Genomic DNA, 17,666 nt, shown 5'->3' with positions numbered 1-17,666 from the left:
GCTGGTTGCTAGATTAAGGCAAAGCCCCTGGCAACAAGCTGGGAAGGAAGGCTGAGAAACAAGCTACTGCCCCCCCACACACACACACACTGCATCCCCCGGTGCAGGACCCCAGCTTTAGTGATGGGGCAGGGTTTTCTATTGCAGCAGGCTTCTGTGGTGCAGGAGGGTGGGCTATAGCAGTGAGGCGCTTGAATAGTATAAGCCTGTCCAGGTCCTTCATGCCTCCAGGAAACTATAGAAAGCAGGTGCCTGCTGGCGTGAAGAGGAGAGATCAAGGGCAAATACTCCGGATATTGTTAACAAAATGAGGCATCACAGTCAGAGCAGGAGGAGTAGCTGGAGTGCAAAACCAGACACCCCCAAAGAGAAGGATGAAAGGACACCTTCCTAGCAGTCCACAAGAGAGAACATCCCAAAAGAGATGGGCGGCACTTAGGAGAGGTCATGTGCCTTTGCTACAAAAGACAGAAAGCAGCACCTGATGCTGAGACAGCAGGGACTCCGATACAAGCCTGTCCTTGATCCTTGGCTAGACCATCAGAGAGTCTATAATATTCATGAGTAGGACAGGAGGGTATCACCCTTTCTGCGTTCAAATATTCTAGCCGGGGATGCCAAGTTCAGGTCTGTTTCACAAACTATTGTCCCACCACTTCCCGCCTCTCCTGCTTTTAGAAGGAAATGAAAGGGTCAGGCTGTGGATACAGCTAAATGGTGGTTGTTGCCTGGCAACCGCAGGCCCTGGAATCTACCCACTAGAACCTACCTACTTCTTTCTGAATTTAGGATGGATAACAAACCACAAAGCACTCTTCCAGCAGCAATTAGCCTCCTGGCACTTCTTCCAGTCACCGTGGGATATTTTAACCTCAGGACCTTTGCATCGGCTTTCCTGGATATCCCGTCTCACTCCCTGCTATGGTTTGGATGTGGCTTCCTGATTTTGTGTGTTGAACGCTTGTTTCTAATCATGGAGATTGGTGGATGTGTGACCTAGTAGAAGGTGATGAACATCTTGGGTCTGCCACCCTTGTAAGAGACTTTTCACAGGCATCATAATACAGCAAGCCTGACCCTCTATACTCTGGCTTTCTGTCTTGCCATTGTGGTGCCTGATGCCACACTGTCTGCCTATGGACAGTGCCAGAACTGTGAATTGTTTAATTCAAATGTAAAAGTCTCCTTGGAAAGATTCAGTTAACCTTGCCTGTAGAGCTGGTGGTAGACCCTGGCTGCTGATTGGAAGTCCAACTGAGGTATGATTATCAATTCTTCTCTCCATCAGAGCCTGAATCTCCCCACTGTACAGAAGCTGGGTTCTTGAACACAGTATTCTCATGAGACAAGTCCCAAAGGATAAGAGTCAGGTACATCATGGCAGCTTGGGCTGCTTTAGCTAATGTTAGACATGTTGGCCAGAACTTGAGTACCAAGAAGAGCAGAGAGCACTGGGTCAGCCAATGTCATAGCCACCTCAGGAAGAGCCTGTACCAAGCAGACTTGGCATCCCAAATCTCAAACACATCATTCTGTCTAAGTATGAATTAATCCACTTCAATGAACTGCAAAATTACTCAGAAGTGGAAATGACAATCTCTTAATTTTGTGTAGGTAATACACTCTATCAGGACTCAGCACCATGAGTGTGCACACATCATCATGAAAGCTGGAGTAGACACAGGACACCAAATGCAGGCTGCTCCATCACCAAATGCTCCTCCATCAGCAAACAGAAAACACTAGACAACTCAGAACCAGCAAGCTAATAAGACCTAGTGTGTCACCATTCTCCATGTCAGAGGACATCCCCTCTCTGTTGCTGGAATTCTCCATTGCATGATACCAGACAGTGAAGACTACATGGCATCTGATCTTTTCATGTGTGAGATGTCTGTGAGGGTGTACAAATCAAGGGACTTTCTTTATTGCTTTATTACATTTTTATTTTACTTTATTTTTAAGATAGACTCTCTCACTAAATGAGAAGATCAGCAATTCATCTACACTGACTGGCCAGTGAGCTCCAAGGATCTGCCTTTCTCTGCCTCCTAACACTGGGATTCAAGATGCGTACTGCCATGCCTGGCTGGAGTGCTGGGGATCTGAACCCAGGTCCTTGTGCTTGCAGAGCAAGCATTTTACTAAGTCATGTCCCCAGCCCCCTAAATCTCTTCATATGAACCAGGTGGACTACATACCTACAATTCCAGCACTTAAGAGACTGAGTCAGGTAGACTGCTGACAGTTCAAGGCAATGTCTCTCCACATGGGGGGAGGGGACTGTTATTAAGACCGGTGCAATTATTCTTTCAGAATTAAATACCACCAAGCTACCAAGGACATATTTTCCACTAGTTTAAATTTGTGGTTTCTGGATGAAATTCAAGGATACTAGTTTTAGCAGCAAAATATTTACATAATACATATTAATTACCCAAATGACTAATCACATGGCCCTCATGGTGCCTCTTAGCAAAGGCTATAGAAAGTGATGCCTTTTTGGCATGTCTCTAATTCTCAGGAGTGTGCCCTGAGTGGGGTGGGGAATGCAAACCAATGCCTGATATCTTATGTCATAATATTAATAAAAATAGAAAGATGAAAACAAACAATGAAGAGGTCATGATTAGGGAAAAAGAAAGAGAATGGCTAAAGCAAAGGAAGGAGAGTTATGAAGACTTGGCTGAAGGCAGCATTGGCTATACAAAAAGGAAATAAAGATGCTACCAAAAGTTTTACTTCAGAGGGCCGGGGCCAGGGGAGGAGCTCAAGAGGGAATGAGTTATTGGGAGGACATGCTCAGTTTTGAAATACTTAGCCAATGGGAGTATTTAAATTCTCATTACATGGCAGGAGCAGTACTGAGCTTTGAGGAACCAGTTGCAAATAAGGATGCTATACTCTGTTCAGAAGAGAAGAGTACCACTATGGAAACAAAAACATGCAAGTACTCTTTTTTATTTTTAATACATTTTTTATTAATTTATTCATATTACATCTCAGTTGTTAGCCCATCCCATGTATCCTCCCATTCCTCCCTTCCTCCCACTTCCCCCCTACTCCCCTCCCCTCCCCTAAGTCTGTGTCTGAGGGGGACCTCCTCTCCCTGAATATGCTCATACGGTATCAAGTCTCTCCTTGGTGACCTATTATCTTTCCTCTGAGTGCCACCAGGCATCTCCATCCAAGGGACATGTTCAAATATGGGGCACCAGAGTTTGTGTGAAAGTTAGATCTCCTTCTCCACTCAACAGTGGAGAATGTCCATCGGCTAGTCCGGGTAGGGGTTCAAGGTTTACTGCCTATTTTTTCCTTGGCTGTTGCCACAGTTTGCGGAGGACCCCAGGGCCCAGACTCGCCTGTAGTTTTCCAGGACCCGCTGGATCCTTCTATTTCCTCTTTCTCCCAGGCTTCTCACACCTAAGGTTTCAATAGGATGTCCTCCCCTCTTACCCACTATCCTGGTAGGTACAGTTTTTCATGGGGACGTACACCTTGGACTAGTGTCTCGATATAAGTGAGTATATACCATTTAGCTCTTTTTGCTTCTGTGTGAACTCACTCATTATGACAATTTCTAGTTCAATCCATTTGTCCACAAATTTTGGAAATTCCTTGTTTTTAATAGCTGAGTAGTATTCCATAGTGTAAATGTACCACAGTTTCTTTATCCATTCTTCTATTGAGGGACACGTAGGTTGTTTCCAAGTTCTGGCTATTATGAATAAGCATGCAAGTACTCTTTCAGGAGAAAATAATACGTTGGATACTTAATGAATGGAACCAACAGGGTGGATGATTAATAAATTACCATGATGGTTGTAGATATCAGCAAAGCCCCTGAGAACTGAACAATAAGAATGTGTTAGCCCAGGGCTGGTGAGATGGCTCCATAAGAAAAGGTGCTGGCTGCCAAGCATGAATATCCAAGTTCAAGCCCCACATCCTACATAATAGAGAGAACTGACTCCCATAAGTTGTCTTATAACCTCTACACACTCACTGTGGCATGTACGTGCCCCACCACACACACACACACACACACACACACACACGCAAATAAATACATAAAAATTTACAAAGAAAATCACTGAAGAACAGACTAGCTTAAATGGTGTCTTGGGATAAAGCATTGCAGGTGTTAAAAAACAAGTGGACAGGCCCCAAGGTAAGAACCAGTTTAGTATGTTTGAAAGCTGGAAATGAGATATATAGGGACAGGATTCCTTTGGGGAGTGTTGGGAGATCAGTGTACATGTGCTTTAAATCATGGTGCTTTCTTCTTATACAGATAGCATGGCACTGGAAGATGTTATACAACAATGTGCTTGGGTCTAATGAAAAACCATGGGATCTGTACCATAAATGGCAGAGTAGTGGTAAGAGGAAATCAGGGGCTTCTCTCGGCTGGGGATGTGGGTGTGAACCGGGTGCCAGCAGCAGAGGCATTGAGAACTGTCTATTTCATAGGCATGCTTCAGCGGAAGAGACTACAGTACCAACTTACAGATCCAAGCAGTAATGTGAGGAAGAGGATATCCATGAAGACTAGAACCTAGCCACTCCAAAGAGAAAGTTAAGAGATGTTGAGGGAGGCTCATATATAGACATATAAAGAAAATCTGACAGCCCCACCCCCACCCCCCGGGCAAGATCAGCTAGCCTTTCAAGACGGAAGAGCTCCCTAGACACCTAGAAAGGGTCAGACATCCAGAAGGGTTAAGATGGGGCATTGCAGTGCGGGGTTGGGATGAGGACTGCCCTCCGTGGGCTCAGGTGTTTGAACACTCAGTCCCCAACTGGTGGCCCCATTTGTAGAAGTAGGATGGTCTTGTTGGAGGAAAAACCTCACTGAGGAAATCTTTGAGGGTGAGTAGCACAGCTCCATATCCAGTTCACTCTTTCTTTTTCCTGTTTGTGATTAAATGTGACTTCTAGGCCTCCTGCTCCAGCACCCATGCCCCCTCCACCATCCAGGGCTTTCCCTCTGGAACTTTAAGCCCACATATCCTCTTGCAGCAGTAAGTTGCCTTGATCATGTGTTTTATCACAGTGACAGAAGAGTAACTAAAACAAGCATTCTAACTTCGATTACCAAAATCTAGATGTTTAGGAAACATCCTAAAAATGATGGTTGGGATGTTCACACACTCTGATAGGCTAGGCATGGAACAGAAACAACAGGTCATACAAAGGAGAATAGTCCTTAGCAACTAGCAAGATGACACAGAGCCAAGGGACTCTTTCAGAGAGAAACAATTGGCGCGGGAGAGACTCAAGCCTGCAGAAAGACAGACACCACACCGTGTATCAGAGAGTGTCTCACAACAAGCCTAACTGATGCCCGAGAGAGAGGGTTTTTGGCAACTAAAAGGGAATCCCAAGGGCCTGAGTGATCTGACCCGGGATAAGGATGGGGCCAATTAACTTCTAGAAATTCCTAGAAAGCAGTGGAAATTGGATCCATTAACAAGGGGAGGGAGGTACAAGGCACTCACTACAGAAGCCTGAACACGCGAGTTCATCCTCTGCCCACAAAGGTTGTTCTCACACCTACAGAGGTGTGCTGCACATGCCCTACACCCAGCACACATGGAATTGCTATTTTTCAAATGAGGTTCCAGCAAACACCATTAGAACGGATAAAACACGTCACCCGGACACCAACCACTTGCTGCTGCCAGTTATTGCTGGTAGAACTGCAAATGTTACAGTCATTCTGGAGGATACAATGACTTATCCAACTAAACACAGACTGGCCATCTGATCTACCCATCCCACCTCTTAGCACTACTGTGTGTCATCAGAAAACCCAGGGGATGGTTTAAGCAAGTTCACTCATAATTACCAAAATCTAGACCCAACCATGAAGCCTTCAAGACACAAGTGGATGGGTCAATAAATCCAGACAGCAGAATATTACTCTACTTCCTTTTTTTTTTTTTTTTAAATCTGTTAAGGGGCTGGAGAGATGGCTCTGCCGTTAAAAGCATTTACTCTGCAATAACGAGCATCAGATCCCAGCGCCCATTCAGGCATACCTGGAAAGGCCTGTAGCCTCAGCTCTGAGGGAGCAGGGACACAGAAGTGTTGCTGAGATTTGTAGGCCTCCTGTTTGAATCCCCAGTGCAGGGAGAGATCCTGGCTCAAAGTAACACGTAGAGAGTTATAGAGGGCTTCCATTGCCTTTCTCTGACCTCCACATACACATAGAAACATAATTCCCCTTCACCCCCCAACGCACACACACGAACATACTCTACTCACAAAGACACGCATGTATACATGCAAACTAAAATAAATAAATAGAATGAAATAGCAATCAAGCCATGAAAAGATGAGGCGGAAACGTTAATGAATACCATCGAGAGGAAGAACCCAGATGGCTATGATTCCAACTATATGACATTGATTCTTGAAGAGACGAAAACTATGGGGACAGGAAAAAGATTGGAGGTTGTCAAGGTTGGGAGGTAGGTGCACTGGATGAGCTCACCAAAGATATTTTAGGCACGATGCAATTATTCTATGTAAGAGTACCATGGTACATGCGTTCACATAAAGTGTGCACCGCCATGAGTGTGAGTCCGAATGTAACGTGTGGACTCTGAGTGGTGAGGATGTGCTGCACTGTCGAAGGCTGCTTTGAGCTAGGAGGTTCTCTCACATTCCTCGTCCAGCATGCCAGTGGCCGTCTCTGCACCCGACACCCACCACTGGCCCCCATATTCATGGCTCAGCCTCTTCGTCTCATCAGGTCACCACTGTAGTTTCCGTTAAGTCCTTGGGGGTTTATTCTTAATATAGAGGTTACTAAGTTAGCTTCAGTGTGTGGCGGGTGTGTGTGTGTTAGTGTTTTCCATAAGTCAACTCTTCTTCTAATCCTCCCAAGGCTCTCCATCTCATTCAGGGTAAAAGAACACCCTGGCTTGGTGAAAATGGCCCCACACTGTGGCACCCACTCCTTGGCTCCTCTTGTCAGTTTCAGTCCACATACTGTCCCTGTCTCAGCACCAGCCATGCCCTTCCTCGCCCCAGCTTTACATTCCTGCTGCCATGACACTACATCTCACTCTGGCCTGGAGCAATGGGCACAGCCATGCAAGGCCTGAAACCTCCATAATGGGAGTCAGAATAAACCCTCCTTCCTCTGAAACCGGATCTCAGGAATTTGTCATCTCAACCAAACCTCTTACCACCAACTGACAGGCTAGCATCCACAAAGCCCTTCACTGTAGGCCTCTCTCCCCATAGCACTTTATAGCATTTGTTATTTGGTGTCCATGTTGATTTACTGCTTTACCGGCCTCCTCTCTCTTCTAGAAGGCGAGCCTCAGGAGACAGGGTATGCTACTTGCTCGCTCCTGTGACTTCTCAATACCTGCTACCTGCCATCAAAACATTTGAAATTTAGCCAGCAAATTACAAATGCACTCATAGAAGAAACTTCCAGACTTGTGAAGGTGAGCATGGAAAAGGAACAGGAATGTGGGACAAGGAGGCAGCTGGCAGTTTTCCTAGTCCATTCTTTGCCACAAACCTTGAGGACGACGAACGGCACATTCCACCAATTTGACTGATTAAGGAAGTTCCCGTCTCTTCTGATTACTGTGCACTGCATGACCAAGCTGATGTGTGCTCTGCATCTTTGACTTACACTCGACTTTTAAAGCTCACTTGCCTAATGCAATCTTTATGAACCAAATTAAGTTGCTAGCATGCATGGAGTTGATTACAAGGCCCAGTGAAGCCTGACTCGTACAAAGGCCCTGTCTTCCTGTGGGCTGTCTCGGGTGCCTTAGCTTGTTCACTAAGATGCAGCATCTGAAAGGAGATACATAAACTCTGTGCTCTCAAGGACTCGATGGCAAGACTAGAGCCGTGTCTACCGAAGCTCGATAAACGCTTCAAACTGCTCTCACCAGTTTACAGCCAAAGCAAATTGCGAACAGGCCAGCCAGGCTTTTAGCAAGACATCAGATTGCTACCACAAAGATGTGATCAGCACAATGACAGTCCATTTGTCTCTTCTCCCAGTGCTTAAATAAAAATATGAAATCATTTAAGCTACATTTGCTGAGCAGATTAACTACCTAAAGGCTTTTTTTTATAGTGTCGTTAAACAAGAAGTGTGTGTGTGTGTGTACTTTTTCAATAAAGCAGTACCAGTGATAATACTTTCATTTTTATTTTTAACCACCAGACTCATGTTCAAAAAATCATGGAATATTCCAGTAGGTGGGGTCAGTAGAATTCAGACTTTATGATACCTTTCAAATTGTAGCTATCTCTTTTCTGTAATCTCACCATCTTCCTTCAAACTTCAGTGTCTTTCCAGATAATAGAAAGAACTCCTCCCAGAAAACAATAAAAGTGCCCGGAACCTTCAACACAAAAGAACAATGAGAGTTGCCTTCTGTGTTGTGCTGGGTAGCAACAGACAGAAGGGCAAAAGCTGAAGCTGTCTGTCACCGCCATTAAAGACTTCACAAGGGTGGATCTCACTGTAGTGTCATGGCCCATAGTGTTTCTTTGGGAGCTGGAAAACACTAACACAGATGTCTCCCCCTCCACATTGATGCAACCAGCCTCGGGTACAAAGTCACTTCTGCCTACCTTAGTATCTATAGGGGCATCTTTGCTCTCCTATTACCTAAATCAACGCCAAAATTAATTCGTAATTTCATCTTTGAATCCCATCCACCCCTAATGCTCAACAATTCATGTAGTGTGGTACAGTTCCAGAAACAGAGAGATCAGTGGGGTAGACTGGGGTCTAGGAATGGGACCACACACAAGTGGATGCATGTGTATCCAGTTGTGTTTTATTCCCGTGGGTTTCACATTAAAAGTGGAAGGATGATTTGTTTTCCCATTGTATCCATGGAAGAAAAGTAAATTATTAGACCCCTACCCTGTCTTATACCCTGTACCAAATGCATGCCCAACAGACTGGACACCATAAGGGTACTGCTAAAAGTTCTAAGTTACTTTCTATATGGCCTCGAAGGGAAAAAAAATAATTCCCAAACATTGCACAAGTAGGGGAATGGTGGGACTGTTGTATGAAAACTTTCATAATTGTTATAGAGAGAAAATCATAAAAATTTAAAAGGAAATGACAAGGTACGAAAAAAAATGCTTAACAGTGGCCAACAGAGATTTCACACCACTGCTCAGGCAGAGGACGGACTTCAGCTTAACCCTGCATGCGTTATTGAAAGGTCCACTCTAAACCTGGCTTTCCTCTTGAAGAAAGGGAATGATGAAGTGCATATAACGAGGTGTCATCCCCTCAGCAGAAGCCCTTAGTAAGAAGGATTACATATGACTACATCTGGGAAGAAGCTTGTGCTCTAAGCACGAAGACCTGAGTTCGAGTCCTCACCCAGGGAAAGCAGCATTAACTCCAGCACTGAGAGCCAGGCAGGCAGATCCTGAGAACTGGCTGGCCAGCCAGCTAGCTCACCCAAAAGAGTGAGGATTTTGGGTTCAGTGAGAACCCCATCTCAAGACAATACGATGGGGAGTGACAGAAGAAGACAGCTGTCTTGCTCTAGGCTCCTCATGCATGCTCATGGGCATACATGCATGTGCCACACCCACAAAAACACAAAATAAGGGAGGAAGGAATGATGGAATGCATTACTATGCAGCATGCATGCGTCCATGTAACAAACCAATTCTCAGCTTGCTCAGGGCTATGTGGTGGGGAACTAAAGCTCAGTGTCCCAGGAAGTGCCCTGCCCTGGGCAAGCTGGGATATTAGGTCAGTTTAATATGCACAGTTTAATAGCAATAGACTTGAAGGCTGTGTATCAGCTCCTTAACAGTAATAAATTCTGGTAAGGAAGGTTCTAGAGTCCCTTATTTTTTTTCTTTACTCGGTTGTATATTGCAAGTAGTCCATAAATAGACATGTTCCTTTTATGAGAACACATTTATTCCACTTAGAATGTCTTCAGTTCATGTAGGCCTAGGATATTATTCTATGTAGAAGATTTTCCAAAATATAGGCTAAGTCAAATATTAGAAATTCATATAATATAAGAAGATCTTCTGGCCCTTAGACATGGTGGTAAAAGTTGCCAAGTTTTTACAAAGTGCTGCCTGGGCCTATTCTCTATGATTTGATAATCAGTCTGGGAAATACAAGTGGGCTAATAGAAGGTACATCGTATAGTTACACTGTCATGCAAAATTTTTAGTGCTTTCAAGAAAACCTGAAGTCCCCCCCCTCCCCCCCATGTGTACCTGGTTCACTTGATGATTACATTCAGAGTGTCATGGCGTCAAGCTGTGACTTAGGCATTCAACGCTTGCCCATTGCTTGTCAAGGCTGTGAGCTAAAATTGGCAACAAAATATTAACTCTTGTGAATTTATTAAATTAAGACTTTCTTAGCTGGGAGCGGTGGTGCAAACCTGTAATCCCAGCACTCAGGGAGGCAGAGGCAGGCGGATCTCTGTGAGTTCCAGGCCAGCCTGGTCTACAAAGTGAGTCCAGAACAGCCAAGGCTACACAGAAAAACCCTGTCTCAAGGAAAACAAAAACAAAAACAAAAACACAACAACTTTCTTTTTATATTTGTTAAGGAAACAGTAAATTTCCTTGAATGTCTATCCCATCATTTCAGCAGCATGGAATTATTCCTTGATCTTGTGTTTTATTTTGCTTTGTTTTGGCTTTTCCCCATTTATTTATTCACTTTACACCCTGATTGCAGCCCCCCCTCCCTCTTCTCCTCACAAGACCGGCTCACACCCCCCTCCCCCCCCCATTCTCCTCTCCTCTTCAGAAAAGGGCGAGGCCAAGGCCTCCCATTGGTACCATCCAGGCCTGGCACATTAAGTCCCTGCAGGAATAGGCACATCCTCTCCCACTGAGGCCAGACCATGCAGCCCAGTTGGGGGACAGGATCCAAAAGCAGGGATCATTTTTTTTCTAATGAATTCCTTACAGTTTTAATTTTTTGACAGTTAATACTTGTATATAATGAATTTTGGTCATGTTTGCTTTCCATCAAATTGTAACTTTATCTAATATTTGAAGTGGTGCTAATTTAAGCCTATACACAGAATGAGCACGTGTGTGTGGTGGGGGAGGGGTGTAAGAGAAACAGAGAGAGCCAAAAAACTTTGGTGAGAACAAAATGAATTATTTTATGGTTCTTTCAATACCCAAGTCTCATGGGGGCTGTCAGCTGCATGGATCACAGATGTGACAGGAGAGAACAAATGGCAGGCAGCCTTGCCTTGTGACTAGGAAAAGCTTTTCCATCCACACAGAGTACCAGCCCTATCCTCCTGCCTCTGTGTTCTGTGCTGGCAAGCTGCTAATGGCTTCACTAAGGTCTTCCCAGTTATTGTATTTTTGAATGCTTCCACATGAGACTGAGTTGTACAGAGAAAACCATACTTTTTTTTTTTCAAATGCCAAAAGTCTGTGGCAGCTTCTAAAATCCTGTTTCTTAGAGCAAGCTCTTGCTCTCTCTTACACACAGTCTCTCTCTCTCTCTCTCTCTCTCTCTCTCTCTCTCTCTCTCTCTCACACACACACACACACACACACACACACACACACAAACACGTGTGTGCACTATGCACACACACATACAAAGAGGGAGGGAGGGAGAGAGAGGGGGAGAAAGAGAGAGAGAGAGAGAGAGAGAGAGAGATGTACGCGCGCACACACACACATACAGAAAGAGAGAAAGAGAGAGACGTGTGCACACACACACATATACAGAGGGGGGAGAGAGAGAGACGTGTGCACACACACACACATATACAGAGAGGGAGGAGAGAGGGAGGGATTGAGGGAGAGAGAGAGAAGGAGAGAGAGAAGTGCACATGCGTGCGCGCGCGCGCGCACACACACACACACACACACACACACACACACACACATACACACACACACATATACAGAGAGGGAGAGGGAGAGAGAAAATGAGTGTGTGCACAGCTGGCCAGGGCCTCATGAGAACTCAGACATTCAATGCTACCCAGGAATCCAGACCTTCTGATTTCAAGAGCTCACCATATTACAAGAACACATATAGCCGTGCAGCCAGTTCTGAATGTAGGATCCCATTCTGCCCATTACACATTATCACCCCAGCCCTAAAGAATCGCCGGTGTTTATCACCACTAAGGTTTCACTAAGGAGCCCAGATCACACATCAGGGATTGCTTTACTATTATATAAACTCCTCCCAGCCTTTGCCAGAGACAAAGGGTCTCTTCAGCAATTGTAACTAATCAAAAGCAAATTGAGCTTCGGGTTTAGCTGCTTAAAAAAAAAAAAAAAGCCAGCAGCACCCCAGGGAATATTCCTCTCCTTTCCACTAGAGAAGGCGCCTCTCAGGTTGCCCTCCCTCTCACTCCCTTATTCAATGTGCCCATCCCTCCCCCCACATCTGCAAACTGAAAGGGAGTACCACAGGTAGGTATGTGTTTTAAAGAATTCAAGATAAGCTCACTTTCAGTCCGCTCGTACGATTCTAGAATCGTGATGAAATGTTTATGGGACATCACCATATAGAAGACCCAGCCTCACAGCACCAGTGTTGTGCCATAAAAAAAAAAAAAATCGTGTACATCCTTGAAGCTACCCAGAGGCAAAACAGAGTTCTGCCAAGGGGAGGTAGTGGCGGCGCGGGGCGGAGGGGGGGGGGTTGTGAGGGAGTGGAGTGGGGAGAAGGAGAGAGGGTGGTGGTTGGGGGGGGGGGGGAGTCTGACATGAAATCACCAGACAGCCTGCACCACAGTTATGCTAACTTAGAAACCCAAGACTAAGTCACTCATAAGCCAATGAATGTGGACTGTTTTCCTGCTGTTAAAAAGACTATTGATCACACTTGTGCTTAGATCTCCCTGAGGGTCGAAAGTGGCACCAATATTCTTTGGGGCTTCCAGTTACTTCATCTTTCTTCCCTCCTTCCTTCCAGTCTGTTATGCAAGCCTAGATATTTACTTTCCACCAAGTTTTGTGGCTGTCAGACCTAACTGCCCCCTGTAGTGAGACTTCTTGCTGACCTTCCTGCCTCTGCCGCCTCCTGAGTCGCTTTACTTAAATGTTATTCACATCCCTTTCCAGGCCCTCAGACATGATCCCTGGCTCTAAAGTAAAACATATTTATTGTTTTCATCGAATCAGGGGCTCCTGTTTATTTGGGATAGCGTATCATACATCCTAAGGTAGCTTGCAAAGTATTGTGTCATTGAGGATGACCTTGAATTTCTAATCCTCCTGTCGTTGCCTCCTTAGTGACAGGATCCCAGTCATGCACACACCACTACACCCTGTTGACATGTGGCTGGGGACTGAACCTGGGCTTCACGCATGCTAGGTAAGGGCTCAGGGACTGAGCTGCATGCTCAGCACCCAGAACAGGGATCTGTGTTCTTCTAGCGCCGAACAACCTTCCTTTCCAGCTACAAGAGCAGCGGCACCCTCCTTTTGCTGCCCTCCCACTAACCATGCCGCCCCCCACCACACACACACATGTCTGCCCCCTTCCCCCCCCACCCCCCGTGTCTGTCGCTCACCTTGAGGTGAGTGGACAGTGATAACACCTGTTTTCATTGAGTGACACATGGAGGGTCACAGCTGCACAGGAGGAGAATCACTCTGAATTCAGACTACAGCAGGAAGTGATCGCTTCCACCAAAAAGCTGCTCAGACTTTAGCAAGCTGCCCTAAGAGATGCTCACTGGCCACAAGAAATAAAACATGCAAAGGACACCAAAAAAACAGCTGAGATAAACACTTATTCAAGGCCACTAACTGCATTGTGCAAAACATACTGAGAGAAAGAAAATCTTTTCTCAAAATCTCCTGAAAATGGTCATCCCTCAAAGAATGGGCTGGGGGCAAGTGCATAAGCAAAGACTGCAGTGGGTTTGGTTTCCTTGCTGAGTTCTTCAGACTTTGGAGGAGGGAAAGGCATTCGAAGTGATGTCACTGCACTGCTGGCTGAGGCAAAGCAAGGCCCAGAGCCTGGGAAAAGAAGAGTCTAGACAGATGTCCCATCCGCTCTGATTAAAAATATCAGACTTCATGATGAGAAAAACTGAGAAGTGCTTTCTCTGCAAATCTCACAAACTCTTTGATAATGACTGAAGGTGGCTGTCAAAGCCCGCTGTGTCTCTGTACAGTTCTGAGGGGCAAATCCAGAAAATGTTATGATGAACACACCAGAGTGGGAGTGCAGCCATTTTCAGTCAGTCCTGTGCTAAGTCATCATTGTTTCTCCCATTGTGAGTGAAGGCTGAGAGACCCTTCCTAGCTGTCACTGACCCCTAGAGCCCTCCAAGTACTCAATCAGTACATTTTATCCAAAACTATGGAAATATCTATAAGACCATCACATCTCTGTCTGTGCACAAAGAAAGCGCTATTAATGTATAGTTCCATATTTCTTAGTGTGTATACATTTGAAGTTTATTTCTTTTCTTATTTCAAGTAAAAAAAAACCATACTAGATATTCTCAGAAAGCAAAGTATGTATGCCACAATATTAACCTCAAGAGCTAACAATCTAGTAAGGTAAAAACGTCCTAAATTAAATAATGATACGGCAATTAAGAAATAGCTTGAGCAAGCACTAATGGGTTAGAGGAAGCAAAAGGAGAAATCTCAGTGGCACAAGCTAGTCTTCTGTGCTTTTTTCATAAATGTAAAAAAATGGATCAAGTTTTGAATCTGGCTTTCCAACAAAATGTCGCTGAATGTGTGGGATCTACGTGATCGACGGGGATGTGGGTGTTGGGCCTGCTTTATGATGCTCTACAAATGAAGTAGGGAAGGTGTCCTGGGACATTAGAGGATTGCTAGAGACTCAGAAATCATCACCTCTAGGAGAAACTTCAGTCAGATCCCTATAGAATGACCAGTCAGAAATCCATTCAATACGCATGGCTAGGACTGGAGAAAGGTGGGGGGGGGGGGGGGGAGGAGGGAGGGGGGATGGAGAGAAGATAGAGATTTTGGAAAGAGGTCACTTGTCAAAAGCAAGGAACCTGATTAGATAAAAGGCTCAAACAGAGGTCAGGCAGAATGCTGGAACATTCCCCCAGTCAAAGTAGTTGCAGCAGCTTCTGTTGGAAAGAACGTCACTGTAGGACTCAGGGAGAAGAGTTATGAAAGAGGCTCCCTGGGCTCAGACACTACCTCCTGCCAGGTCAGACTGTTTCCTCCCAGAAAAGGAAGGCTGGCAACTCCTAGGCTTACTCCCTGCCAGATCCTAGCAGTCCCTAGAACATTTTCTAACCCCATACCTTCTAGTGGCTAATGTTGATATCACTGGGTTCTCAGAACCTTTTCCAAAACCATGCTCAGGGACAGAGAAGGTGGAGCAGGAGTCCCAAGTCTTAGGAGCCTTAGAAAGACGTTGGGCTGTGAAGACTCAGAAGGTAGCATCTCTTATAACCTTGAAACGTCTGAAGTTGTAACCTTCCAGCAGCTGGCACGAGTGCACAGTGCACTGTGTCTGGAGGCAAGGCCAGAACTCACAATCGCTTCCCACCCCAGACCATGTCCTCAGCCTATGAGGGTCCAGCACTAGTCACTGAACTCCATATATGTATATGGTGACAACTTCCTTAATCCCAGCCAGCTGTTATGGCAACAGTGGTGCCAGGATGGCAGGGGGCCAGCAGAAACGGAACACTGATTAATACCAAAGGGAGTGTTCTGGCCAGGAAAAGAGGGTGAGTCATCACGACTGAATTCTGTTGGCTACATGGAGCATTTGCTCTGGTTTTTAGAAAGAGGTGTCACTCTGGAGTTATCATCTGAGTGTGAATGGAGGCAACCCACATGGCCGATAGTCTGTACTCAGCCGGCACTGGGAACATATGGAAACAGACTTGGAAGGTCAAGAGCAGCCTGCTTGTTCTGACAGTAGTCATCTGCGCAGTCAGAACTGCAGCCCGCTGTGCCTCCTGGGTCTGCTGAGCTAGAATACTCAGAGGTGGAATGTTGCCACAAAAGAATTATTTTTAATGCTAAAAAACAATTCGGAAGCAACGCCAAAGATGTGAACCCTCTGCTTTAGAAGGTTTTTTTTTTTTTAACACTGAGATGCAAAATGAAGGTTGAATTCTAATGCTATAGTTAGTCCCGGAGTAGAAGAGTTGAGTGATGAATAAGGATATCCGAGAGCTAGGACATCTGGAGGTGGGGTGTGCTTGATATTTAGGTGGGGGACAGGGAGGTAGTTACTGACACAGGAATTGGTGGAGAATGAATCAACCTTCCCCATGATGCGAATATGCAAAGGCCTCAATCTACGTTTGAGCTTCTGGACTTTAGGAAGTACACGGGAAGGCTGAGAAGATAGCTTGGCGGGTAAGAGCAGTTGTTCTGTAAATACGAGGACCTGAGTTTGAGTCTCCAACACCCATATTAAAAAAAAAACAGGTATGTCTGTGAATGCCTGTGACCCTAGAATTGGAGGATGGAGACAGTTATATTCTAAGAACATGCCTAACCAAACCCATGAGCATCTCATTCAGTGAGAGAGCCTGTCTCAGGGCAACCAAGCAAAGAGCAATGGAAGAAGACACCAGATACCCTGCTCTGGCCTCTGAATGCCTCTAAATGGGTGTGCACAGCCACATACTCATAATCATGCACCACACACACATGGATGCCACACACCTACCACCCCTCACATACAGATATGAAATAGATACAAGGGGGATTTGTCTGTGATCAAATATTTCCCAAAGAACTAAATATCCCTTTTGGGCAAGAATTCAGAGTGAAATGTTTAATGTTGTACATTGATATTTTAAGCAAGATAGCTCAGCAGGTAAAATCATTTGCCATGCAAGTTTGACTACCTGAATCTAATCCCCAGAGCCCAAAACTTATCCTCAGCCCTCTACAAGCAAGGCATGGCGCGAGCACATCCACATATTCACGTGCATCAACAATACACGTACAATAACACTAATAAGCAAAGTGTAAAACATACAACTGACCAGAGACACTCTCACTCTGGTTTGAATCTGAAATGTCTCCTCCAAGCTCGTATTTTGATGCTCAGTGCCTCAGTACCACTCCTTGGAAGGCTGGGAGGGCTTTAGGAAGTGGGACCGGGCTGATGAAGCAGGGTTTTAGGTGGAGGCTTTGGAGGAGGCTGTGTTCCCTTCTGGTTTTCATCTCTGTCCTGTCTGCTACCATGTGAACAAGCCACGGCCTCGTTTACCACCTCCATAGCCGGCCTGCTCAGTCCTGACTTCCCCACCACCTTGGAACATGAACCATAACATACCTTTCTTCTCCCAAGTTGTTTCTGTGAGGGTCAGAATGAGAAAAGTCAGTAATGCGTTCCTAAGAACAGACAGGCTCTGTTAATGAGGATTTGGCTCACAGTGTTTTTAACCTTGTGATGAAGAGGATGTGACATCTCTGCTAAATAGAAATTATACTTGGAGAATTTAAATTCTGATCTTTTCTGGCGTATGTTCTCCTGTGTAGTGCTAGGCAGCGGCAGAGTGTTGCAGCTCCCGCCTGTGCTCTCAGGGGACTGGAATGCCAGCAGGTTTGGGATATTGATTCCTGTTTCATATCCCATCATGTCTGCAAAATTCCTAGACAACGTATATGAGTTAGTTAATATTTCATATACCATTTTTGTGTTAGGCAGT

General features: G+C 45.3%; 3 long non-coding RNA genes across 3 annotated transcripts in view; 2 read left to right on the top strand and 1 right to left on the bottom strand.

Moving 5' to 3' along the window:
• LOC311598538 overlaps nucleotides 1–17,666 on the bottom strand; it is a 56,214-nt gene that overhangs the window by 23,928 nt on the left and 14,620 nt on the right. The window lies entirely within an intron of this gene.
• LOC311597442 lies at nucleotides 1,088–4,687 on the top strand. Its single transcript, XR_014779237.1, has 3 exons — nucleotides 1,088–1,259; nucleotides 4,295–4,382; nucleotides 4,474–4,687. It is a non-coding gene; the product is annotated as an uncharacterized lncRNA (long non-coding RNA).
• LOC311597218 lies at nucleotides 5,127–8,049 on the top strand. Its single transcript, XR_014779140.1, has 3 exons — nucleotides 5,127–5,543; nucleotides 6,131–6,476; nucleotides 7,327–8,049. It is a non-coding gene; the product is annotated as an uncharacterized lncRNA (long non-coding RNA).

The sequence above is a fragment of the Acomys minous genome, assembly GCF_964271855.1.
Source record: "Acomys minous genome assembly, chromosome: 5".
Taxonomy (NCBI): domain Eukaryota; kingdom Metazoa; phylum Chordata; class Mammalia; order Rodentia; family Muridae; genus Acomys; species Acomys minous.
The sequence above is the reverse complement of the archived record's forward strand: the minus strand, read 5'-3'. Positions and strand labels throughout refer to the sequence as shown.